Source organism: Xiphophorus couchianus, chromosome 2 (genome assembly GCF_001444195.1).
Source record: "Xiphophorus couchianus chromosome 2, X_couchianus-1.0, whole genome shotgun sequence".
In the NCBI taxonomy this organism is placed as follows: domain Eukaryota; kingdom Metazoa; phylum Chordata; class Actinopteri; order Cyprinodontiformes; family Poeciliidae; genus Xiphophorus; species Xiphophorus couchianus.
In genome coordinates this window covers 7,821,993-7,849,415 of record NC_040229.1, presented here as the reverse complement: position 1 = coordinate 7,849,415, position 27,423 = coordinate 7,821,993, and the positions used below count along the sequence as shown (strand labels likewise).

At 38.2% G+C, this 27,423-nt stretch overlaps 1 long non-coding RNA gene across 1 annotated transcript; it reads left to right on the top strand.

Annotated features, from left to right (window-relative positions):
• Positions 1-26,872, top strand: LOC114151141 (uncharacterized). The gene is made up of 3 exons (XR_003596885.1): positions 1-95; positions 9,081-9,155; positions 26,724-26,872. It is a non-coding gene; the product is annotated as an uncharacterized LOC114151141 (long non-coding RNA).
• The last annotated feature ends 551 nt before the right edge of the window (positions 26,873-27,423 follow it).

Genomic DNA, 27,423 nt, shown 5'->3' with positions numbered 1-27,423 from the left:
AGTAGGGGGCTTTCGCGCTGTCCGCTCATTGTATTAAACTGTAGCATGAGAGAAGCTACTGGAAATCCCTCGCGAGTCTTTCCTCATATTTTCAGGTGATGCTGATCAAAATATCATAATATCATAGTCTGTACAATGTTTAGATATTTTAGATTAAATCCTTCTTTGTTTTGTGAACTTTATGAGTAGTTAACGTTTCTATGTTACACAACTGATACACAGTGTGTCGGTTGTGTACTAGCTAATAGCCTTTAAGCTAACGGCAGAAGCTAGTAACCTGTTAACTGTCATTTCTGTGGGGAAACATGTTAAAATGCAGATATTTAGCCATGTCTTCTTATTTGGTTTATTAATTTGCTCTTATAGGAAATCTTTTATTAGTTTTTTAATTTTATTTTTAGAAGCGGTTTCTTTAGTTAGATATAGCATTTTTGTGTGTCACTTAGTAGTAAATAGTCATTAAGCTAATGGCAGGAGCTAGTAGCCTGTCTGTTATCATTTTAATGTGCAAAAACATGAAAACACAGATATTTTCCAGTTTTTTCATTATTTTTGCTTTATTAATTAGTTTTTTTTCTAAACTGTTGCATGAGAGAAGCAACTGAAAATCACTCCCCTGGTTCTTTTCCCCATATTTTAAGCTGAGATTTTGGCCTTGATTTTGGAGTCCTCAAGGAACCAAAACAGGCTTTAAGTGAAGTTTTAGATCTCAGACGACCGTATCAGGCTTCAGATTTCTCCTTAAGCCTGTAAAAGAGCCGAGCGAAGCTGGACAACTCGGACCACTTCAATTACATGATCCTGAAAGGTCATTATGGAACTTTTGCCCAATAACGCCAATAAATTAGAGCCTCCCTTCGACTCCAAGGACCAATTCTCGGTATTCTGAATTCTGGGCTGCGGTTAAATGTATGTTTTGCAGCAGTGAAAGTACAGACCGAGTCTCTGCAGGCTGGGCGGCTAATTAAACCGCCGCTCGGCCTCCGCTGCAGTTAATGCTGTTCAATTATGAATGAGTGAGAAGGGGTGAAGAGGGCAGCACAATCAATGAAGAGGGGGGCTTGTAGGGTGGATGTAAAGGTGGTGCCGAGGCAGGATGAAGAGGGATGAATGTGAGGTGGAAAGAGAAAAGGAGCGAGGCAGTAAATCAGAAGCTGTGGAGCGGATGTTGTGACAGTGTTTTGTAGCTCTGATTTGAGCAGAGGAAGGTCTAATTTAGTGTCAGTCAGGCTGAAACGGGCCCTTCGGCGACATGGAGCCCGGTGTTTGTTTTGGTCCTCCTGACAGCCTGAGGCGCCTCTTTTTATCTCCTACCTCATCGTCTTTTTGTCTGGATGTTGGTTGTTTCTCTCCGTGGCAGACGCCTGTCTCGCTCTCTTTTTCTGTTTCTCTCTCAGATTCACAACAAAAGGAAATAATTTCTTCAGCAACTCAACTTCCTCCTGCTGTGACTTTGAAATCTGCGATAATGCAGAAATTTTGCAAAGATATTTGAGTCAGATTTGATGTTAAAAATCTTCCAAGTTTTCACAGCTGATAGTCCAGTAGATTTGGTTCTTTTGGGGACCAAAACTGCAACATTTGTTAAATTTTAAGGCGCTGCAGTTCTCTTATACTTTGTGTCAAATAAATCAAAGCCGTTGAAAAACTGTTTCCCTCCTTGCCTGTGGTGGCGCTGTATCAAGAACCACTAAAGGAAACGACACAAAACCCTTTGAAGAAGACAGTAAAAAACAAAACTAGAAAATTCCTGAAGAAATTTAACTGGGGCCTGCCAAAGTGTGCCCGTCAGTTTGGACCCAGCGTTCTGATGCTAAACATTAGCATCAATGCTACACTTAGCTAAATAGTAGTCATTAGCGTGTGGAAAGTCACAAGCATCTTGCCTAACATAGACTTGCACCATTCAGTATATTAAAATGAATGCATAAGCTGAAATTAGCCAAAATGCTAATGTAAGCCTAAATACTTTCTGTAGCATGTGGGGTATCATTTGAATGTTGTCTGTAATTAACTTACTCCACTCAGTATATTAAACATGGCTAATAAGTAAGAAAAATAGGTAATAGCTTATTTAAGCTAAAAGGTTAATGCTAATGACTGCCTTGCTGCACAAGGCAGTCCCCTAACCTGAGAGAAAAAGATAATGCAGAATAATCTTATTGCACCGCCTATGGCGGTGCACTAACTTGAGGGGCATATTAAGGCTTTTATTTTGAAATTTGCAGTAAGCTTCATATTAAATGCCCACACTCTTCCAATGTGTAACAGTGCTTTGGATAAACCAGTCACATAAAGCCAAAAAGAGCAATTCCATGATGTAAAATTTGTCAAGGCTTTTATTTTGAAATTTTTGTTAAGCTTCATTTCAAAGGGCCAAACTAATCCTATGTGTAATAGTGCTTTGGATAAAAAAGTCACATAAAGCCAAAAAGAGCAATTACATGATGTAAAAATATTCAAGGCTTTTATTTTGAAATTTTCAGTATGCTTCATTTTAAAGTTCCAAACTAATCCCATGTGTAACAGTGACTGAGTTAAATCAGTTAAATACAGCCCATAGCAGGAAGTAGTTCTAAAGGCCAGTTCAGTCCTGATCTGTTTCAACTGAGTCTTCCACTATAGTTAGAACTACAGTGATGCGTATTTGTAGTCCTAACCAGCAGCCAATAGCCTCCTGTGTTCCGTTGCTATGGTAAATAATTCTCTCTGCCAACTGTCAGCTGTGAGTGAGACATGCAGGGGGAGGCAATTCTCTGTTTGAACCAGCCAGTTTGACACAAAAAAAGCATTTGGAACAACTCCGTCACGTTCGGGAACCGTAATACACCGATAGTCCCGCGATTCATATCTCTACGTCACTCACAGGATTAACAGTGATAAGAGAAAGAAATGGTGTGCCCAGATCTGACATTTTTGCGAAATATATGGAAATACATGGGAGAGAGCCTGAGAGCGCGTCAGAAAATCCTGTCGCATGACTTTGCTCTGAAGCACCGTGACAGAAAACCGTACGCCCTAGAGAAATTTCGAAAACATTTTACCGGAGCAGGCATGCGTATCAATGTCATGACCGAATTTGATACCAATCGTGTGACATTTGTGGGCATGAGGGCGAGTTAAAAAATGATTTGGGGTCAAAATGGCACTCCATTTCTCACTCCAGCGGAGCGGCAGTTGGTGTCAGTTACTCTCATTTTTTGAAAAATCAAAAACTTTGGGTCGCTTAGAGACAAATTGTGGACAAACCGTAATTGGTATCGACGAGCCGTCTTCACTTTAGAAGAGATCACGGACGTATCTACGAAATGAAATTTGAATGGCATTTCTACGTGAATTCTTGACGACACAGAAAATCCTCAAAAATATGGTATTTTTAGGATTTTTCTTTCCTCGCTCCATTGACTTATAATGTTTTTTTTTGTGAATTATGTCGCCATGGTAACTCCGAATCCCACCACAATAATAGCTCCAATATTGTGAATTTTCTGCACGTTTTGATATCTCATTTGTGGCTGGGCACGCAGCGGTACGAGCCGCATTAACGATCACGGAAGAAAAATAAATAATATTAAAGAGACATTCTATTGGGTGTAGAACAATAGGTGCCTGCATTGGTATGGGCAATTTTTATTTATTATTTTATTTAATTTATTGCAGTTTTACTATAAACTGGTTAAAAAATAACTGAATTATTCATTTCTTAGCCCCTTTTCCTTCTCTTTTATACAAGCAGACAACACATAAGCTCAACAACACAAAAGCTTCATATTTATTACAAAGTATTGATCTAAGAATTGATTTCTTCCTGTAATGGAAATGATTTCTGATTAAGTTTTCTGTTTTCATGCTTTCATGGATTGTTCTTCTTTTTTCCCTTTTCTACACAGTTTTCTTGTTAAATTTAACTTTTTTGTTAAGTTTGTTAAACTACCTTGAATCTGTATTTCTAAATAAAGACTAACGGAAAGATCCCACAGTAACTTTTATTTTTTATAAAACCTGTTTTGTTCTTATAACAAACAAACCAGATAAAACAAGTTTGGGTTTCTTTATGGTTCAGAGAATTAAATTATGATTACAATTATCATCTAATGTTATGTACAGATTAAACTCTAATCTTAATTTCACATCCTGGAACCTGAAGAAATCCAAACCTGTTAAATCAACTTTTTTATGTTTGGTATAAAAAGAAAAACAGGATTTATCAAAGAAAAGCAGGTGAATGGACTGACCTTGTGTAGAGCCTTGCTGGTCATGTTGACCACTCAAAGCGCTTCACACTACAGTCACATTCACACCGACATGCAGGTCGGAGGGCAACTTGCCTCTAAGTGCCCCTTAGCTCAAAATGTGGCTGAGGAAGCTGGAATCGAACTTACAACCTTCTGGTCACAAGACGACCACTCTACCCACTGAGCCACAGTCGCGCTAAAAAAGCCACTGCATGATCCTTTTGCTAATCTTCTTTAAAATACAGATTTAAACAGTTTAAAAGCTACAATTCAGTGCAATTTAATATAAAAAGTGAGTAGAAACAGTAAACTAAAGTACAAACCATAAAAGCACAAGTACAGTGGAAATAAACAGAAATCATTACTATCAAAAGAAGAAATTTTAATTTCTAAATCAATACGTTGCTATAAAAATTGAGCCCAGTGTTGCTGCGGTGCTAAAACAGCGAAGGGAAAAGGGCTAACGTACGGCTAATTCAATTAATTTTAAAGTTTAACAATAAAGCTGCACATGTGTTTGGGGTTTCTTCAAATCTTTGGGGGCAATTTGCAGTGACCAACTGACCTGACCTACATGTTTTAGGAGATGTGGGGGGAACCGGAGCACCCGGAGAAAACCCACGCAAACACGGGGAGAACATGCAAACTCCACACAGATGGTCTCTGTGAAGACGCAGCGCTAACCGCTGCACCACCATGCTGCCCACGTTTTTTCCAATTGAGCTGGGAAGGGATCTATTTTCTAGTTTGTCAATGGAAGATAAAACTTTAACATTTTAAATTTGGCGGAGCTTGGCCTGGCGCCCCGTACACAGAGGCTACAAACTCCATGCGTTTGAGTCCTCTTTTCCTCTCTTGCTCGTTTTTCTCCTTCTCTAAATATCATCATAATCAAGAACATTAGACATGTTCTTGATTGTCTTCACTCTTTTGTTTTTTTTTGGCTTCTGCCATCGCAGAGTCTTCCGTACTCTTTTCCAAAATGAAATTTTAGATTTTTTCTTTTTACCGTCCTGCATGGCTTTAGTATCCGGATTGTCCAAATCCTCCAGGACGGTTTCTCCAGCGATCTTGGTCTCTTCTGTGGATTCTGGATCCGTGGAAGAACCTGATAAAGGTTCTCCTGCGATTTTCTCCTCTGGAGAAACTTCTTCACTTAAGACTTCAACCGGGTCCACTTGGTCCTGTGAGTCTTCCTCCTTCTCTTGGGAAACTGGCATGTGTTTTTTTGGGAAATCTTCTTCCTCAGCTCTCAGCGTGTTGGGCAGCAGTAGATCCTTTCTTGCTCTTTGCTAATCAGTTTTCACACACCTTATTTCCTCCTGGTATTTCTCTGCTTGATGTTTCAAAGCAGTGACTTCGGTTTCATACCGACAGTTGAGCTCCAGGTACAAACCGTTGACCTTCTCCAGCTCAGCCTGGGCACTGCTTTCCTTCTGTAGCAGGATTTGAATCTCTGTTGTTGAGTGTTGTTGGAGGACGGCATATTCAGCTCTCAGGTTGTCCAGTCGCGCCTTGTCCTTCTCTAATGTCTCCAGGTGTGCTTTTCTCTCCTCCTTTACCTGCTGCTGAAGTTTTTCGACTTGTTGCAGCGCAGATTGGTTTATTTCCCAGATAAGCTTCTCTGCCTTTTGTCTGTGTGAAAGAGCAATTTGGTCCTGCTTTATCTTCTGCTGGTAGGTCTCAACCTGCTGCTGCAAATCCATTATGTCTGTTTTATGTCTACATTGTAGCTCCTGGTGTGAAACGTGAACCTGATCCAGTTCATGGAGCATCTGCTTCTCCCTGTTTCGCAGAATTATGATGTCTCTTGCCATTTTTTGGAAGAGCTCCTCCTTCTCAGCTCTCAGGTTGTTTACGAGCTGCAGATTCTCTTTCTCTCTCTCTATGTTGGCGTCTTTCTCACGTCTAGCCTCCTGCCGATATCTCTCCACGTCTTGCTTTAGTCCAGAAACTTCGCTATCATGTTTACAGTTGAGGTCACTATATGAACGTTTGAGCTGAGTCAATTCTTCCTGCAGAAGTTTCTCGTTGTCTTGCAGGAGAGCGATCTTATGGGACATTTCTAGAAACATGTCGTCCTTTTCAGTTCTCAGATTCTCCAGGAGCCGTTGTTCCTTGCTCAGCCTCGCTTCATGAAACTCTTGTGTCTCGGCCTCCTGCCTCACCAGAGCATCGTCTGCTTCATATTTAGAGCACAGCTCCTTGTAGTAAGTCTGGAGTTGGTCCAGTTCATCTTGGAGAGCCTCTCTTTTCTCTCTCTCAGCCTGTATTCCAGGTACTATTAAGGAAGAATAATTTATCAATTAACTTTGGAAAAAAGTTTGGCTCTCTCTTCCTCAAACTCCCAGGTACTCTCAGCGGGCGACGTGCAGCCACAAGGAAAACAACACTGCGTGTTGACGTCACAGAATTACAGAGTTTAATCCCATACAAAGCAACGTATGAATTAACAACAAAACTGCAGAGGAACAGAGATATACATTCATTACCTGAGACAAGAAAAAATAGAGAAAGAAAAAACAAAGAAAAGGCAAAGACGCGTCTTTGGAGAGAGCTGATGCAAAAAAGCAAAACAGTGGCAGCTGTCTGAATTATTACTCCTGTGCTCTTATACTGAAGGTGTGTCTTTCCTTTTTAATATATTCAATTAAGGCGTACCTAGGCCTGTCACGATAAACGATAAATCGATTAATCGTACGATAAATTAAAGCTATCGACGCCATTTTAATTATCGGCATTATCGTCTCTTCCGACCTTTTTCTCTTTCGGCTAATGCGACTGAATGAAAAAGGGCTCAACTCCGGTGCTCTCCACTGACTCCTCCCTTCCTCATTTCCTTAGTGTAAAGCCCAGCGCACACTACACGATCTTAGAGCTGTCGGCCGATTGTCGGCCCATTTTCAAAACCTGACAGACCAAACATTAGCCGACAGAAATCCTAGGTATAACGGTTCGATCGGGTTCGGTCCTGCCGTGTGGTGTCCAACAATGGGCACAAAATAATGGCTACAAGTCCAGTGAACTAATTTTAAAACCAGGCATTAATCAATGCTTTACTACAATCTACCTGCAATGCATGTGGCTAGTGTCAGCGTAAAGTCCTGAATGAATGAAAATCATTAGAACCTATTTACGTCACGTTAATGAAGAACAGCTGAAAAGTTACAGGGTTTATCAACTGCGGTAGCAATTTCGCTCCAACTCCTCCTCTTGTCATTTCTATATTCTTTGCATGTTGATTAAACATTAATGTTGTTTCCATGTATCATCTCCGATGTCCGCTGGACTTCGGGTTGCGCCGTGTCAGCTGTTTGGGATTCCCCGACGTAATTTCCCATCAGAAAACAGGAGGAGAATCCGTGCTTTCTGATTGGCTACCTGTCACATTCAACAGGCTGCGTTAAAGCTCCCAGTTGGGGAAAACCCCTGATTTGGATCGGAGCGGCAACGACGATCTACCATAACACACCACACACTCTTACAAAGACCAACATTTTAAGATTGTCATAAGGGGAAAAATAGGAGCAAAAAATCATGTAGTGTGAACTATTGCACCAGGTAGTGGATGTGCCCATCTTTTCCATTTAAATCTAATTATTACTGAAGGGCAATATAATATACAGACTTCATAATCTGCACTCTTTTGGTTGAATGCAGTATTTATTTCCACTTTGGCTTTATGTTGTTTAGTTTTTTTTCCAGTACATTTTTTGTTAATGGAGACTGAGAATCCATTTTATTTTTGTTTTTGGTTGTTTTGTTTATTTTGTTTATCAGTTTCAGTGTTTAAGTGTTCTTTTGAAAATGAAGTGTATCTATCTTTGACAAGAAACCGCATGCATTATTACATCATTTCCATTAAATCAGTGTAAAACGATCTTCAAACAATATTATCGTTTATCGCAATAATTTTTGAGACAATTAATCGCTCAGCAAAATTTGCTATCGTGACAGGCCTAGGCGTACCTCTGGTTGACCAACTGGAAGCTACCTTGGACACTCAGAGAAACTTAGAACTCCCCCTAATTTACGCCAAAGATCAAAGGCCATTTGCTCTCTGTTTCAACAAAAGAGCCAACAGCTGCATCCTGGCCTCCTGGGTTCTACGGTCATTTGGGTAAAGAAAAACATGAGATAAGATTTCACAGATACCTGTGGAATCCGGAGTCTCTCCCGTTATCTCTCCTTACATAAATTCTCAGGAGAAACTTAAATCCAGTAATTTGGTTCAAAGAAAGGTTATCTTCACAAAACCCCATTTAGCATAAATCCTGAGCAATTTTCTAATACTAAACAAAACATTTTCATTCAAACAATTTCCATTTGATTCTGATATTGTCACAGATAGTACGATTTTCAAATACATTCATCATTTACTAGATTAGTAGTTCTAAAATTAGATAATACAATCTTCATTACAAAACATGCTATTAGTACTTAGAAAAATGTCTTAGAAATTAAATGTTAGTGGTTTCAACATTCTCTGTTGTATTCAGTTTTACACCATCCCAGATGTTGGTTCTGGAAGACTTTTGATCTTCTGTGAACCAAACAGACTTCTCTCCTCCAGGCTCAAGTGATAGTGCCCTGCAGGAGATGCTAATTTTATGGCCTCCTGTTCTCTGATAACACAGCAGGAGCCCCATTGAGAGATCCCCTTTGATCTGCATTTGGTTACTGTACTTTGAATACTTACCCATCAATAGTTTAGTTTTAAATCCTTAACACAAACCTGTTCAAAATTAAGAAATTTGTTCAAAATAAGAATGTTCAATATACCTTTTACACATGCCGTAAGATTAACTATATTAAGCACTGAAAATAATCATTTTTCCTCAACAGTACAAATGCTTCCCGGCTGAGGAGGTGGGCCACCATTAACTCCTCAAAGTCTTGCTGCAAGGGCTTGTCCTTCAGGTATTTCACATCGCTGTGGACCTCGGAAGCAGTGACCGCAGGGTTAAGGTCTCCTGGATCACTGAACTTCTCTTCTCTCTCTACTCTCTCTAGTTCCTTCTTTGCCTCTTTGACCTCGTTGACAAGCTTTTCTCTGAGAGCTTCCTGCTGTTTTAGCCGGAGTTCTAGGCCTGTCACGATAAACGGTAAATCAATTAATCGTACGATAAATTAAAACTATCGACATCATTTTAATTATCGGCATTATCGTCTCTTCCGGCCCTTTTCTCTTTCTGTTGATGACACCGAATCAAAAAAGGCTCAACTCCGGTGCTCTCCACTGACTCCTCCCTTCCTCATTTCCTCAGTGTAAAGCCCAGCGCACACTACACGATCTTAGAGCTGTCAGCCGATTGTCGGCTCATTTTCAAAACCTGACAGTCCACACATTAGCCGACAAAAATCCTAGGAATAACAGTTCGATCGGGTTCGGTCCTGCCGTGTGGTGTCCAACAATGGGCACAAAATAATGGCTACAAGTTCAGTTAACTAATTTTAAAATCAGGCATTAATCAATGCTTTACTACAATCTACCTGCAATGCATGTGGCTAGTGTCAGCGTAAAGTCCTGACTGAATGAAAATCATTATAACCTGTTTACGTCACGTTAACGAAGAACAGCTGAAAAGTTACCGGGTTTATCAACTGCGGTAGCAATTTCGCTCCAACTCCTCCTCTTGTCATTTCTATATTCTTTGCATGTTAAATAAACATTAATGTTGTTTCCACATATCATCTCCGATGTCCGGTGGACTTTGGGTTGCGCCGTATCAGCTGTTTGGGATCCCCCGACGTAATTTCCCCTCAGAAAGTGCGGAGGAGAATCCACGCTTTCTGATTGGCTACCTGTCACATTCAACAGGCTGCGTTAAGCTCCCAGAACGACATCTACCATAACACACCACACAATCTTAGAAAGACCAGCGTTCTAAGATTGTCTTAAAGGGAAAAATAGGAGCAAAAAATTATGTAGTGTGAATCATTGCATCAGGTAGTCGATGTGCCCATCTTCTCTATTTAAATCTAATTATTACTGAAGGGCAACATAATATACAGACTTCATAATCTGCACTCTTTTGGTTGAATGCAGCATTTATTTCCACTTTGGCTTTAGGTTGTTTAGTTTTTTTTTTCAAGTGAGTTTTTTGTTAATGGAGACCATTTTATTTTTGTTTTTGGTTGTTTTGTTTATTTTGTTTATCAGTTCCAGTGTTAAATATTCTTTTGAAAATAAAGTGTATCTATCTTTGGCAGGAAATCGCATGCATTATTACATCATTTCCATTAAATCAGTGTAAAAAGGTCTTGAAACAATATTATCGTTTATCGCAATAATTTTTGAGACAATTAATCGTTGAGCAAAATTTGCTATCGTGACAGGCCTACAGAGTTCCATCTCTTCCAGCTTGGCCTCCAGGTCGGCCAGGTCTTGGTTGTCTTCTATCCTGGCGCTCTCCATTTCCAGACTGGAGTCCAGTCTTTGGGTTTCCCCGTGTAAGATATCCAAGTGTGCAGGAGCGAAGCTGCCTTGGGGTTTTTGCCGGACTCCCCTTCTTGCCTGGAGTCCCATCATCCTGTTGCGGTATTTCTGAAATTGGTGAAACATTTCTACCTCAAATCCTTTAGCCAAAATCTGTCGTCGTAAATTACTTGAACCGTCGATTGGAAAGAGCTTTGCGCACGTCTGAGCTAGTCAGTGATATTGCAAGCAATGAAAAATATGATAATAATATTAAAGAGACCCTTGTTGGGTGTAGAATAATAGGTTCCTGCCATTGCTTTGCATGGCAGGCCCCAACTAGAAAATTCCTGAAGAAATTTAACCGGGGCCTGCCAAAGTGTGCCCGTCGGTTTGGGCCCGGCTTTATCATGCTAGAAATTAGCATCAATGTTAAAGAACGCTGCAATGTAATCAACAGCATGTGGAGAATCACAAGAATGTTAAGTAAGGTGGACGTGCACCATTCAGTATGATTTAAAATTTTGTCAAGGCTTTTATTTTGAAATTTTTGTTAAGCTTCATTTCAAAGGGCCAAACTAATCCCATGTATAACAGTCATTGAGTTAAATCAGTTATATAATGCTCAAAAGAGCAATTACTTGATTTAAAAATATTCAAGGCTTTTATTTTGAAATTTTCAGTATGCTTCATTTTAAAGTTCCGAACTAATCCCATGTGTAACAGTTACTGACTTAAATCAGTTATATACAGCCCATAGCAGCAAGTAGTTCTAAAGGCCAGTTCAGTCCTGATCTGTTTCAACTGAGTCTTCCACCATAGTTAGTCCTATCCAGCAGCCAATAGCCTCCTCAGTTCTGTTGCTATGGTAATTAATTGTCTCAGCCAACTGTGAGCTGTGAGTCAGACATGCTGGGGGAAACAATTCTCTCTTTGAGCCAGCCAGTTTCACCCAAAAAAAAGCATTGGGAACAACTCCTTCCCATTTGGGAACCGTAATACATATTCGAAAAGCGTTTGAAGCGTATGAGAGGGCTATTTGTCTTCTGCGATAGTCCCGAGATTCATATCTCTACCTCACTCACAGCATTAACAGCGATGAGAGAAAGAAATGGTTTGCCCAGATCTGAAATGTTTTAGAAATATATGGGAGATAGCCTGAGACAGCCTCAGAAAATCCTGTCGCATGACTTTGCTCTGAAGCACCGTAACAGAAAACCGTACGGTCTAGATAAATTTCGAAAACATTTTACCGGAGCAAGCATGCGTATCAATGTCAGGACCGATTTTGATACCAATCGTGCGATATTTGTGGGCGTGATGGCGATTTCAAAATTATTTTGGGGTCAAAAATTCTCTTCATTTCTCACTCTAGCGGAGCTCCAATGGCTCTGAGGCACACTCTAATTTTAGGAAAAATGAAAAACTTTGGGTCGCTTAGAGACAAATTGTGGACAAACCGTAATTGGTATTGACGAGCCGTCTTCACTTTCGAAGAGATCACGGACGTATCTACAAAATGAAATTTGAAAGGCATTTCTACGTGAATTCGTGACGACACAGAAAATCCTCAAAAATATGGTATTTGTAGGATTTTTCCCATTGACTTATAATGGGTTTTTGTCGTAGTTTTTTGCGAATTTTGTCGCCACGTTATAGCTCCAATGGCGTGAATTTTCTGCACGTTTATTTGTAGGTGTGCACGCAGCGGTATGAGCCGCATTAACGGTTATGGAAGAAAAATAAAGAATTATAATAATAAAGAAACCTTTCTTGGGAGAATAGTAATAGGTTCCTGCCATTGCTTTGCATGGCAGGCCCCAATAAAAAAAGTGAATGTGTTACATTTTTTTCATTTTCTCAAAATTTTAATCAACAGATCATAAAAACTATCAACTAAATATTTTCTTTATTTTTACCATTACCGGTTTAAGTGACCAACTGACCAATGGGATTTATCCTTCCTGTCATCATCAGCAACTCTGAAGAAAATTGGTTAATATAAATTAACATTTAAAATTTCCTTTGCGTTTAATAAAGCATTTATTAGCTAAATTGAACTGAAATATTTCTTTCCATAGTTCAAACAACAAAGTTGACAATAAAATATAAATAAAACCTGTAAGAGGAAAAACTAATGTAATGAGCACGTTGATTTTTTTTAATCTACTTTTTTTCTGCATTTTCTGACAGCATGATATGTAATTCATTTTAATTATAGTAGTAGTTTTATTTCCTAGTCACTTGATATTTTCAGTTGTGGCCCAGAAAAGCACCTTTTGACAACATGACAAGTAATTATTCCAACCTTAGTGATGTTATTTTATGTCGATGACCTTTTGGTATTCCCAACTCAGACATTTGCTGCACTGCTGCTTCTGCTTTGTGTTTCTGTGTCTCTGATTACAATTCAGTATAACTCAAATTACAATGAGGTATCTAACTGAACCTTAATTAATTAATTAAATAAATAAAATACACATGAAGACGTAGAAAATATTGTCTGCATTTAGAAAAACAACCTGAAAAATCTGTGGAAACTAGAGCTGTGCTGTAAATTAATTTAATCTGTTAGACAAATTTTTGGTTTTTGAAAATTACATTTTCAGAAAATTTGATATATATATATATATATATATGTATTTTTTTTTTCACCAATGGACTCTGGGTTTTTGAATTGTGCTCCCGCTTTGTTGAGGGGTCCAAGCCTCCACAAAAACCTCTTTTCAAGGGTTGCTAAGCAATGATTAGATAATAGTCCATTGGAGAGCAGAAAACTGAGATTTCAACACAGATATCGCCATAAAAAGAGAAAAAAGTCTCACAAAGCAAAAATAATAATTCTCCATAATCAGAGAACATAATAATCTGTTCTGGAGGTTTTATTATACAGCAAACAGCTCAGAGTGGTGGTCAACACAGGCAGGGTGTGGAAAGTGTTTTTGTCCCTCTTCTTCTTGCCTGACAAAACGTTTCTTCACATTCAGACGGAAATGAAACCAGGCTGCAGCATTTCTCTGCAGGGTGGAAACATACGAAACGCACACAGACACAAATCCGGACGCACACATATGCACAAAATTAAATCAGCGTCAGCGAGCTTGGCACTTGTGCCTTCCTGGCCCCCCGACCTGCTGGCTGATTCAATTTTCAGGGCAAATCTGCCGACAGTGACCGCTACCGTTCACCTTTAGAGAGAACAGAGCGGGGAGGAAGCCAAGCCGAGGCTGGCAGGTCGAGAGAGGCAAAGAGAGGGTGAGAGGAAAGGTGACTCTTGCTGCACATTTTCGTAGTTAGTCGGAGGGTTTGCGATGAAGGTGAACGCCGACGATGTTCCTGGGTGGCAGGAAGAGCTTCAACTTCAGAGGACCTGAGCAAAAAGAAGAGAAATCAAGATTTAAATGGATGTTTTCTCTTAGGCTATGTTCACGTTGCAGGCCTTAATGTACAATTCCTACTTTTTATTTTTTGTGACATTGATTTATTTATTTTTTCTTGCATGGTCCTTCAGACATATATGCAACTTGTGTGGTTTTCTTTATGGTGTTTTGCTTTTACACAATCCAGTTCTGCTTCTCTTCAGTTCAGGTGTATGGTCCGTCTTTACAGTATGTAACTTTTACTTAAATAATATGTTTTTTTTTTTTTTACATATTTCTTAAAATTGTCACTATTTTCTGACAATTTGAGACAAAAAGATTGATCTCCTTGGCCTCCTCCCTGAGCTTCTACAGCTGTCTGAAAAAACAACCAATCAGAGCCAGGAGGAGGGGCTTAGTGCTGTCAATCATCCTCATGTACTGGCTGCTAAATGTGCTAATGGTGGAGAAGCAACTTACTGTTACAGGTAAAACGTTTATCTGCTGCTATTGGTGGCTTTGTTAACTGGTCTTAGCATTCAAAACAGGCTCTGGTAGCTGCAGAGGAGTGATTGACAGCGCTAAAACCCGCCTACTGGCTCTGATTGGTTGTCTTTAGTTAGCGGTTGGAGAAGGCAGAGGAGCTAAATTTTTCAGATTATCCATACAGTCAAGACATGGTGACAGTTTCAAGAAATATGTAAAAAAATAAATAAAGTTTTATAAAAATTACACACTGGAGCTTTAAAGCCCTGCTCGCTCCTTTCCAAATGCCCCAAAATTCCTGAACAGATTTTCTTCACAATCCTCTCGAGGCTTTGGTTATCCATGCTGCACCTTTCTCTAATACACTTTTTCCATCCACTCAATTTTATGTGAACAAACCACTTGCCTTTTTTGACAATATTCAACATCTGTTAGACTGAATTTTGGGCTTCCATAATCTGTATGCCATAATCATCAAGATTATAAGAAATAAATGCTTGAAATGTTCCACTGGATCCATGTAGTATAAGTTTCACTGTATGAAACGAAGTGACAAAATATATTGAACTATTTGATGATATTCAAATTTTATGAGCTCTTCTTGCAGAGGAGAACATTTTTTACTTAAATCTTTTGATCTCTCATTTTTCCAATCTTTTTTCTTTTTAAGTTATTAAAATTTATGCTTGAATGAAGCTGCACAGAGGCAGGAAGAGATGGATTTAGGAAAAGATGTAGTGGAGGAAAAGGAGGTAAAAGGAAACTTTCGACTGGTAATCTGGACGCTTTTCTGTTAAAAAACAGAAACACCTGATTTTTATTCCTGAGAGGGATTTTAATAACACAAACACCATCCCAAGCTGATGTAGTAACATGACACCTTCACACGCCCACACAAGCATGTTGTCTTGGTCACACTTTTTTTTCTCTTTCTTTTTTAGCATTGTGAAGATTTCTTCTCTAATTAATAATAACAAAAATATGGAGTTCTGAATATTTTCTCTGTCGAAACAAGCAGAAGACGGCGGAAGTGTGAAACCTTCCGAAAATGTTCCAGGTTTGAGCCTTTTGTTTCATGACGGCTCAAAAAAGAAATTCTGTTTCTATTCACTGGATGGAAACTGCAAACCAAATGTTAGTTTCTGAATGGCTGTTACTCTTTGTAGATTATTTATTCTGCACAAGCTGTAGTTTGTCATGAGATTTTGTCTAAAATTTTAAAGAAACTGCCTTTTGAAAAATTAGATAAGCGCTCTGGCAGGGATTTTTTCCTGTGTAATTCCGCTAGATGAGAATCTTCACAATTCTCATCCGGAAATATTACGGAATTTCACTCCTTTGTGTAATTTGTGTAAATTTCTCCCATTGACTTGGATTTCTCTGATAGAATTTAAACCAATCGGCAAACAGAAGCAGAAATTGTGAACAATCATGTAAGTTTGCTGTGCTGTTTTAGAGATGTAGTCTGCTTGAAGTTAACAAAGTTTTTCAGTCCGTGTTGAACCACCATTAGCAGCCATCTTGTTTGGTTTGGCATTTTTGCCTACATTTTTGCCGACAATTTTTGATAAACTTCATAGTGTCGAACTGGTACATTACATATGTCATTGCTAAGCGTTAGCGATTGGAAAAGTTTAAAACTTTGTTAGTTGAGAGTCCAAACTTTGTACGAAGCTAAATATAGCGTTAGTTTTTTACCAGGTTAATTTCAACCACTACCTGAATTAATTCACATTCCTATATGAAAAAGTAGTCAGGGGAACTGTGAATATGGTATATTTTGCTTTTTTATTGCAATAAACACAATTTATGATATATAACTCCTCAACAGAGCCACAAAGGGAGTCAAATGTTTTGTTTTTAAGTTGAAATAAAAATTAAGCTCTTTTATATGTAATTTTTTTGTTGTTGTTTGTTTGGTACCACTCAGTATTAGGCCCATTCTAAGAAAAAAAAAACATTACGAGATTAAAGTCATAATATTACAAGAATAAAGTCGAAATAATATGAGTATAGTTGTAGTTTTACAATAATAAAGTCATGATATTTTGGAAATAAAGTCGTACGAGAATTAAGTCATAATATTACAAGAATTAAGTTGCATATTAAGTTGAAATAATGAGAATGAAATTGTAATATTCTTAGAATGAAATCATATTATGTGAATAAAGTCATACAAGGATAAAGTAAAAAATCAGAATAAAATTGTAGTATTACAAGAAAAAAGTAGTATTATGACTTTGTACTCGTTATACTACAATTTTGTTCTCCTGTTATTCAAACTTTATTCTTGTAGTTTTATGACTTTATTCTTGTACGAATTCTTGCAATACTATGACTATTTTCTCTTAATTTTTAATGTTTTTTCTTAGCGTGGCTCTAGTTTGTAAATGTTTCTATCTACCATCAGACTTCATCCTCTGATCACGTTTCATATTCAAACCAACATGCGTTCATAATAACATAATTCAAACATGAACATGTATTATTTTTATTTTTCTTTATCATACAGAATTAAATACAGTCAAACAGAAAGAGACACAGGAAGGAGCAGAAACAGAGGAGGTCACATATGCTCACTTCCATAGACATAAGCTCTGATTAAATTGAGTATGAATTGCTGGCTGCTCCTCAGGTGTGTGTGTGTGTGTCTTGTAATATTGTCTGCAGTCCCATGGGCTGAAGCTGAGCAAACTCAATCAACTCCCACTCACCTCTGAGGCGCTCCTTACACCGTCAGGCCAGGATTCGACTCTGACCCGGCAGAGACCGAGGGCGAGCGAGCTTCACCGTGCGTTAAGGAGAGAGAGAGATCTGTGTTGTCGTGTTTATGCGGCGGGGGCGGCGTGTCTGAGTCGGCGCCCTTGAAGAAATCAAAGCGTTCTGCAGATTGAATGCATTAGCATGAGAGGCTGAGGTTTCGTGAATAGCTGTGCAGGAACATGCAGCTCTTCATGTCTTACTGTCAAGATTAAAATCCAGGCAACTCCCTCTGAACTGTACCACACAGAAAAAACGAGCGGTGACCTTTCACCCAGATTACCAAATCCACTGAAGGATTCAGCGGATGTGGAACTAGAGATGCACCAATCTGATATTAAAGGGACAGTATCATGTAAAATTGACTTTTTGTCAGCTTTAATTCATTTTATAGTGTTATTCCCTCATCAGAAACATACCTGGAGTTTAATCTCCATGACAACAATTCAGCTGTGCAGAACGCTTGGTCGGAGCTAGCCCTGCCTTCGAGGTGCAGCTCCTCCTCTTAGTTGCAGTTTCCAAGCTTCAGAGCTTCTGTTCTCCCCCATCCAGCTCCTTCAGACTAGCCTGCAGCAATTGGCAAACACCTGCTGAGCTCATTGTAGGAGCTGTGCCTCAGTGCGACGCTGGTAAAAATGTTGCCAAAGGGTTAATAGAGGAGCCATGTTGTGATGACTCCCTGAAGTTTCAGAAAGGGCAGGAGTTTTTAAAGAGACAGTGGCCCAATTTCAAGGCCTGAAATCAGGAAGTAAAATTTCTTTACAGTAATATTTGATATTTGTAGCATTTGTTTAAACAACTGAAGTTGACATAGTTGATGTGCCTATAAAATAAATAATACTACCCTTTTAATATCTGTATCAGTCTGATATTGACAAATAATCTAGATCGGTTATCAGTGACGATGTTCCCGATCCATAAGGGCAGATCTATTCAGTATAGTTCTATGTTTTCTGCTCTCAGTGACATCTATATTTAGAATTCCTAATTTTCCTTTCTGAATCATTTGAAGTTTGTTGCGGTTTATTTTTTTCACATGTTTGACCAAGATAGTTAACCTATTGTTTTTGTCACTTTCAGATTCTTTATTATTAATTTTACATTATTAGTTACAGTAGTAGTTTTAGGTTTTTCATACTTCGGTTAAATTTCAGGTGCAGAATTGAAAAAGGTCAAAAATGGCCTCTTCTACTCTACAGAAGATGCCATTTTCAAAAAATGTATTCAGTTATTGGCTGGCGTTTTCTCACGACTTTACTGCCGCCATTTTGCGGACTAGTTTAAATGTCGCCGGGAGGATTAATGAATGATGTAATTTGCCGACAGCTTTTGCTTCTGTGGCAAAAATGAAATAATTTCACATCCTTTTGAAGGCTAATAAGTACATTAATAAACACAAAAACAGAGAATAATGTATTTATAATTTCACAATATACCTCCAGTTATAGTTTTTCAGTTAGCAAAAATGTTTTCCTGGTTTCACTTGTCTTGATTACTTCTAGTTAACTGTACTAACCTTGAAACCTACTTGGGTTTCTTGTCTCTTGTTCCTCCAGAAGCCAGATTTTTGGCTTATTATCAGAGTAAAATGGATTAAATAAAGATACACACCACACATTTTAGATGGATAACTCCGTCATTGTCCATCCACTTCACTATTATCTTTACTGTGTTGATCTATAACTTCCAATGAGACAAAACGTGGGCATGTTGAGGGATTAGGATTACCTCTTTACCTACTGATCCACATTACCTTCCTCCTCCACCTTTTTTTTCAGAATAACTAAGCGCAAAGCAGTGCGTGCTCACAGGTCGGATGCTTTTCACAGACAGCAGCCATCAATCAGATGATCAATCATAATTGGCTCATTTGCATATTACCCATAAACTCACAATCATCACTCATTTATGCAAATCATGAAAACAGGCTTGAGGGAGGAAGGGAGGTCAGTGCTGAATCTACACTGAAATTAGAGCTTTATTTAGATTTATGCAGATGTTAACGGTAATGATATACAGCCGGCACGGCGAGGAGCGCTAATACATCTGCTGCCAGAGACACTGAATAAAACACAGAACGGACCGGGAAGACTTGTATCTGCAAAGTTTACAACTTTATATTTATGCTGCATGTTCAAGTTTGGTTCATAAAAATTGGAAGGTTTTATGGATGTTGTTGCATTTCGAGATAAAATAGGTTTCCACAAAAAATCCTACTAAATAACTTTGTCTTTATTTTCCAACCCGATAGTCCGGTAGACTAGGTTTGATTGGGGATCAAAATTGCAACATTTATTACTTTTTCAGCTGGTGCAGTTCTCTTTCTCACTGCAGTGAGTCAAACCAACCAAACTAATTGAAAAACCTCCTCGCCTGTGGGGGCGTTGCACCAGGAAACACTGAAGGAAACAACATGAAGACCTCAGAAGAAGACACAGAGCGCAGCTTCCTTTTTCATGACATGTAAACAAAAATGGAGTGACGTTAGATGTTTGTGGTTGTGGCTCTTTTGGTAAAAGACAAAACAGCCATTTCTCCCACTAGAGCTAGACATCCAATGAGTCCTGGTTTTGGAGCCGGCCCCTTGGTGTTCACTTTGTCAGAACTGAGACTGTGGCGAACCATAGTTAGGGTTAGCATGCAGGCTAAAGTTGCATTCCCACCAGTCCTGTTCAGTCCACTTTAATCCAACTCCAGTTCGTTTGTCTAGAAAGTTTGGTTCGTTTGGGGAGGTGTGAATTGGCAATCGATCTCTGACGCATACCAAAAAATCTTAACTCTTACGCCTTGAAACCTAGCGAGGGAGAGAGAAGTAGGTTAGTTATGCTAGCTTGACTATGACAACCTTAACATATAGAGGTGCTGTGGATTTTTGTGTATTTCGGTTCAGTTAAACGGAGACTGGGGTTTGTAGTGGACCAGAGTTTGCTTTTTTGGTCCGGCTGATGATGTTACTCAGTGGGTAGAGAATCCAGAAATGTTATTGAAGTAAGAGTAGTGCTACTTTATAATAAAATTACTCAAGTAAAAAGTACAGTGTATAAAAATACTCCTAAAAGTAATTTTTTGTTTTTTACAAAAAGTTACTCAAGTAAAGGTAACTGAGTAAATGTAACTAGTTACTACTTAATTCTGGTAACAGGATAGGTTGACAAATTTTCATAATTGAACCTGTTTGTTTGGACCAGGATCTGTGAATGCTGTTGAACTGTTATCTGAATTTGTTTTTAATTTCCCTGTGATTACAGAGCATAAAAAACAAAGTTCACTTTCAGTCCACAGGGCTTCTGTACTTGGATCTTCTTTTTCTTTCATATAGTTTTACTTTTGAGTGTCCATCTAAATCCTTTCTATGACAAATTGTTTTAGAAATTGTGGCATTATTTTAACTCATCTTTTAAGTGTTTTTAGAAGAAAAGGAGCATTTTCAAAAGCAGCGAGGCCGTTCTCCCAGCCTAGATTAAAGTTATTATGTTGCGATATTTAAAAACACACGTTATTTTGGCTTGTAGTAGTTTGTACGGCTGTGTGAGCAGAGCAGAACTGACTGTTGAGGAAGAAGCTGAAAGGTTGTTGGCTTCAAAGCGGTTCAATATGTCAGATAAACACACAGCTCAATGACCAGCTGGAAAACAGAGTAGAGACAGAGACGGGAGGCGAGGGAAGGACAAAGATGAAAAGGGACGAGAGGCAAAGAAAACATGGAACAACAACAACAAAATCCAGATTAGGATGAGAGGCGAGCTAAAATGGAGAAAAACAATAATATCCAATAAGGCAGCAGCGAAGGTGAACGAAGCAAAAATGTGTCACTGATCATGAATTACTATGACTATCAAATATTGATCAGAAATCTAAAGTAGGTGTGTTCACAAGTATGTTAGTTTCAACATTTTAGTGCATCTCATTCTTATTGAATCCATCTGAATGTTTCACTATTATTGATATTTTTAACAGTTTTTACCAATACTTTGAGTTCCATCACACATAAAATGTAAATTTCTATATGTCTCATAGTTAAACTACATTTTTATGGCTTTAGAATGACTAAATGTGTGTGTTTTTACATTTCTGGTGTTATCTCAATTTCCCAGTTTGACTATAGTTTATCCTAGCCATTCAATAAGTATTAGTTTATTTAGTTTTATTTAATTTTGGTGAGTTACTTTATTTATTTAAAGCATTTTGTGTGGCATTTGATTCCAGGAAATGACTCTACAAATAAAATCCGACGGATTAAAGGATGAAGACAGTATCATGGGAGAAAAGTTTAATGAGAATAAAGTCGAAATAAGACGAGAACAAAGTCTTAATTTTACGACTTTCTCATAGTACTATACATTTATTCTCAAAATATTATGAATCTATTCCCATCTTGTTATGTCTTTGTTCTTGAATCTATTAACTTTATTCTTGTAATTTTATGACTAAATATTATGACTTTATTCTTATATTATGTCTTCATTTTTACAGTATTATAACTTTATTCTCTAAATATTATTACTATTCTCATATTATTATGACTTTATTCTTGTAATTTCATTTACATTTTCATTTTGTATGTCCATTATACTTCATTGTACAATGACGGCTACAATTTGGTAATCTATTTTATCGTTTGTTTAGATATTTTCTAATGAAGAACAAAATTCCAGCTCATATAAATCATAAATACAAAATAAGAACTAAAAACTGGGTACATGTTTGTGTCTCTGACGTTAAGTTTAGACTCATAAATCTTGTGGTAAGCAGCCATTTTGTTACATAAATGGCGGATCCATTCAACATCGCCTGTCAGATTTACATTTTTACCTTTTAGTCACTTTTTGTAACAAAGCGAGTCTCGTCTGCAGCTAAGAAGCTTCATTCACTTTGTAGACGTCGTCTTCTGTCTTAACAAAGATGGGACTGGAAATATTAACGTTTTACTTTTTGTTTTTAAATCCTAGATTAGAACATATGGAGCTGTTGGACAGAAAGCAAAGTAGTTTTAATTCACTTGTAAAAACCGCTTGAGTCTTTCATCTGTGATGTCTAATTCTTTGTTAGATTTCTTTGGGTAGTTGTCATAGTGACCAAGGCTGAACATTAAAAGCCTCACAGATTCATTTCTCATGCTAAACTCAAGGATAATATCACGCCTCACCTAAGAAAGAAAAGAGGTTCTGTTAGCGGATCGGCTAAAAGTGGTTTATATAAGCCTTTTCTATAGCTGCAGTCCACTGCTCTGGGCGGATAAAACCTCAAAGGGCCAAAATGTGACAAAATGCAGTCAGGAAGAGATGATAAACTCAACATAGACGAACAGAATAGCACAGAAATAACTTTTATTTTCCCTCAGTGGGGAAATTTAAGTGTGCCAGCAGCAAAGTGGGAGGCAAGTCGAAGCATGTAGATTCACACAAAGATAAAATATAAAACCTGAAAGTAAGAATAAGACTCTGCAGTCAGAGCAAATTTAAAGCCTAAGAATAAAAAAATACTGTGCAGTCATGAAAGAATATCGTAATGCAATTCAAAGAAATGTGCAACAGAGTCAGATAATTAAAAAAATGTGCATAAAAATGAGGAATATTTGCAAAAAATTGGAAAAAAATGTGCAGGGCCGAAACTACGACGGCGTATTACGGCCACAGTAAATCCAGAAAAAAAAGGAGTACGTTTTCGCCAAAACATTTTGAGATTATTTTCGAGCATCTTCTAGAAAGTAACTTGGAAGTTTCTGACCTCCAGAAGATGAAAATTTGCTTGAAAATAGCAACAATTTTGAGACTACTTTCAATTTTTCTAGAAAGATTCAAAGTAAAAAAAAAATAATAATAATAAAAAAAAGACTTTTAGAGCTCAGAAATTTCCAATTTTCTTTTCTAGGAATTTTCTGAGATTTGTATGAAAATGTCACAATTTTTTGGTGAAAATTTACTCATTTTCTTCTGTCTGCAACGACCCTAATATGTCGTCGTAAGTTTCTCAATTCTGCATTTATTTGCTCTCAGACAATAATTTTCTGCACAATTTACTTGGAAATAATTTACAAAATATTTTGTTTTTACTTTCTCTGCTTATCATGTAAATATTTTGTGGACACCTGTAAACTTTATTTAGATTTTTTCCAAGGTTTTCACAAAATAATGTAAAGAAAACCACAGAATCTAAGAAGCTTGATGATGTGTTAAATATTAATTATCATATTGGTATCAATATTGGAGATTCTGGACTTGTAATTACCTGGAATTGGATTGATACAAAAATATGGACACCTCTAGTATGCGTGTGGATTAAATTATATCCAGATTTTAAATCCTAATTCTTGAGTTAGGATTTGTGTGTTTAAATCTGATTCGTCCCTCAGTGACTGACGTACTGTGCATGGCAGCGTGGGCTTGTTTTTGCCGGGCGCTGTGCCTGTGGGACGGCCTGACCCGCTGATTAGGCTCTAAATGATTAACGCTGGTGTCTGTCAGATCTCATTAATGTCCTAAATGTGGCCTTTATCAGCTCCGATACACCAGGTCACTGCCGGCCAATTAGCAGGAAGCTGAACACGTGAAGCTGAGACTCAGCTGAGGAGAAGGAAGGAAGTTTAATGGAGCAAACGGTGAACATTGATGGTCCTCTGATTGGCTTCCTGCAGCAAAAACAAGACGCAACATTTCTGTTTTTACTCACCTGTTTGTGGATCTGCTTGACATTAAGGTGCATCCATTCTATATACTGCAACGGTATATTAGGGTCATTGTAGAAAGAAAAGGGAGTGAATTTAAGGCAAAGAATTCTGAAATTCTCAGAATAATTTCAGAGATGGTCTAGAAAAAAACGTACATTTCTGAAGTCAAATGTTAAAAATTGGCTACAAATTATTTTTTAGATAAATTTCAGGAATTTTCTTATTTTTTCAAACAAAAAACATTCTGAGATGAATTAATATTTTCTGAGGTTTTCTAAGAAATGTTTGTCTTTCAAACACAGAAATTTCCAAGTATTTTTCCTAGAAAATTTGCATCTTTTCAAACCTGGAGAAATTTGGTAATTAACATTATTTAATTTAAAGAAGTATAGAATGCAGACTCAGCTGTTTACTAATATTTGAACTGTTAGTTGATGAGTTTTATCATTAAGATCTGGTACAACCAGCTGTTTGAGCTGGCGTGACCCAAAATGAAAATGTGCCTCGGAGTTTTTCTTCCTCTGTGTTTTGTGTTTTTCACTGCAACCAGTAACTGATTCAGCAGAACCGCGCAGCGTGGGTCGGACGCTGAGGCGCAGAACCAACTGTCAGTGTTTCTGTCACGCCTCGACAGAAGCTTCTCCATCGTCAGCTGATCTGCTGACTGTCATATTGTTCCCTCACTTCCTGCAGCCGTTTGCTGCTCTAAGGCGACCAGATAGAAGATTTGCTGAAACTTAGCTTGCTCGTAAAGACGAGGCGCGAATCGATCCGGGTTTCTAACCAGGTTTAAATAAAAGCAGGATAATCAAATTGCAGCTTTCCTCGTGCACAACGTTGAATATTACGGCGTTATAGGGATTTTATTTAATTTTTTTCATCTTGCGTAGAATGAATAGGCATCTCTTTAACTCTTTCTAGCTTTCCGGTGAATTGTTCAGGAGGATCGCTCTGCTTCACTTTGGCTCCTCGTTTACCTGCCGGTGTCGGCGGCTAACAGAAGAAGTCGTGTTGTCACCTCTGCAGCTCGCGCTAAATTTGTAACATCAAAGGCTGCAACATTTTTTAAATTCCTGGAGTGAAATCCAACATCCAGAGCGGCTGCCGCCTCATGAATTTGTAAATAATCAGATTTGTCCTAGTTTAGATGGTCATTAGGGGAATATTCTGTAACATGTCAGTTATTCACATCAAAGAGGTCTGCATCTGCAGAGTATTTCCAGAAATCCTCCCCAGCTGCTGGAGCGCATGATTACAACATTTTCATGTTAGGTCACAAAATGTCTTCCTGCGTAATCAACTTCATTAGCTTTAGATGGATTTCTAGTCAAACTTATTAAAATTTAGCAGCACATCTCTGTCAGGGGGAGGAACTGAAGGCATCATGGTGACTTTTTCTGTTTTTGCTCTTCACCAGTTGTCCAACCTTCAAATGGAGGAGTCCGTATTTATCTGGGCCGCCATTTTGTTCATGTTAAACCATGGAGATGATGACTAACGCTCGGTAACATTAAGCAAGATTAAACTTGCATCAAAAAGGTGTTTAATGGACCCACTTTGATTGAGTTGAAGTCTGGAGGAGGTTGCGTTACATACTAAAGGGGATCTGTTTCGTTTTTGTACTTTCCCTTGGGTCTCTGCTGTTTGACGGCACATTAGAGCAACTCTACATAGAAAAAAAAGTACATTTCCGTCAATATGTTTTGAGATTAATCTCAGAAATTTGCTAGACTAACAGTCCAACAGTCAAAACATTTGCAAAAAAAAAAAAAAAAATTTGGAGCTTTATCACAGAAATTTTGAAATTCTTCCCAAACATTTTGTGTTTTAAAATGGCAAAATGTTAGACTTTTAAACTCAGAAATTTCCACGTTTTTCAGCTAGAAAAAACTCAGAACTTTTGAGATTAATCTCAGAAATCTTCCAGAAAACTTTGAGCTCCAAAGAAAGAGGGAAAATCCTACTTTCTGAGTTTTTTCTGGCAAAACACTCAGAAAAACCGTCGTTCAACTGCTCCTAAAAACAACCCAAGCGCTTAAAAGAAGAAGAAAACCAACAAACTTCCAGCCAGTTTTTGGCAACATATTAATGTTTTCTGGTGTCTGAAAAATGAGCCGTTTGTTTTTAAACTTCCTGACAGTTTTTAAGCAATCAGAACAACTAAAAAAAACTTCCTGATTGTTAAGTCACTTTCTGGCCCTGTTACCTAGCAACCCCAACCAAGCCCAGCCCGTTACCTAGCAACCCGAGTGGAACTCCAGCTATGTTTTCTCGTCTCCTTTAATACTCTGTGAGTTAAATCAGATCTTTTAATCAAACTGTACCTAATTTACTAATGAAAAGTTGCACTTTTTTACTTTTCTGTGAATATATACATATTTTTTTATACTTTCTCTGCCCTTGGTTGACTGCTACGTTCAGCTACTCCACCCACCTCTGTTACCGGGTCAGAAAAATTTAACGGTTCGCTGAGACTTTATGTGCAAACATTTAAACCTGAGGCCTGTGCAGAGCAGTGCAGCTCATCACTATTTTCTCATTTTCAGCATCACCTGGATCCGTTGTCATGACAACCGATGCCGAAAGCCTAAAGAGCAATCTGCTCTATCCTGAACTCTAACGTTGGAGATCAAATATCTAGAAGTGGTTTAAATTAAAAGATAAAATAAAATTCATACTTTCCTCCCAGCTGTTGCCCTTTTTTTTCTTTCTTCTTTTGTTGTCCTCCCACCCTCTCGTGTTGTTCCTCATCTGTTCCCGCCTCACCTCTGTGTTTCCCTCTTGTCTCACCTCCACAGGTGGTCGAACAGCTGTGGAGCGGCAAAGTTCTCCGATGCAAACAGACACCCGGGCCAGGCAAGACAAACCACGGCGCCACCGAGATCAAACAGGAAGTTAAAGGTGACTGCTGGGTAGGAAACAGGCAGAATGGAACAATTAAATGCAAAAGAGATGCTGGATTCATTCTCTACCTTATTCTGTTTCCTAAATTAGTGCAAAACATATTAGAAAGTAATCATTTTTTAGCCACACAAAGATCTGAATATAACCACAATCACAAAATCACTGAAATAGAACATGAAGACAGTAAAATAAAAACCTTAAAGAAACCACACATGATGGCCTATTTCAAATTAATTAAAACACAGAAGAAGAGTTTGAATTTGAAAACAGAAACACATTTTCCCCTGTTATCTAGCAACCCAAATGGAGTTGCAGCATTTTTGGTGAGCTTGTTTTCATGCTGCATGTGTTGTACAATGGCTGCTGGAAAAGACAAGTGTTTTGTTGTTGACTTAACATCCAGAAACCACTTGCTGTATTGTTTGTGCAGGAGGCTCCACTAATGCTTTTCTAAAATGTACGGTTGTAGAGTTGCCCTCTGTTTCACGTGAGTGTAAACGTTGAGTTGGGGGTGTGGTCAGCAGCAGATTATTTGGATTTGAAGAGACAGAGGCCATAAAACAGCGGAGCAGGCTAAAATCTCACTTTCTAAGA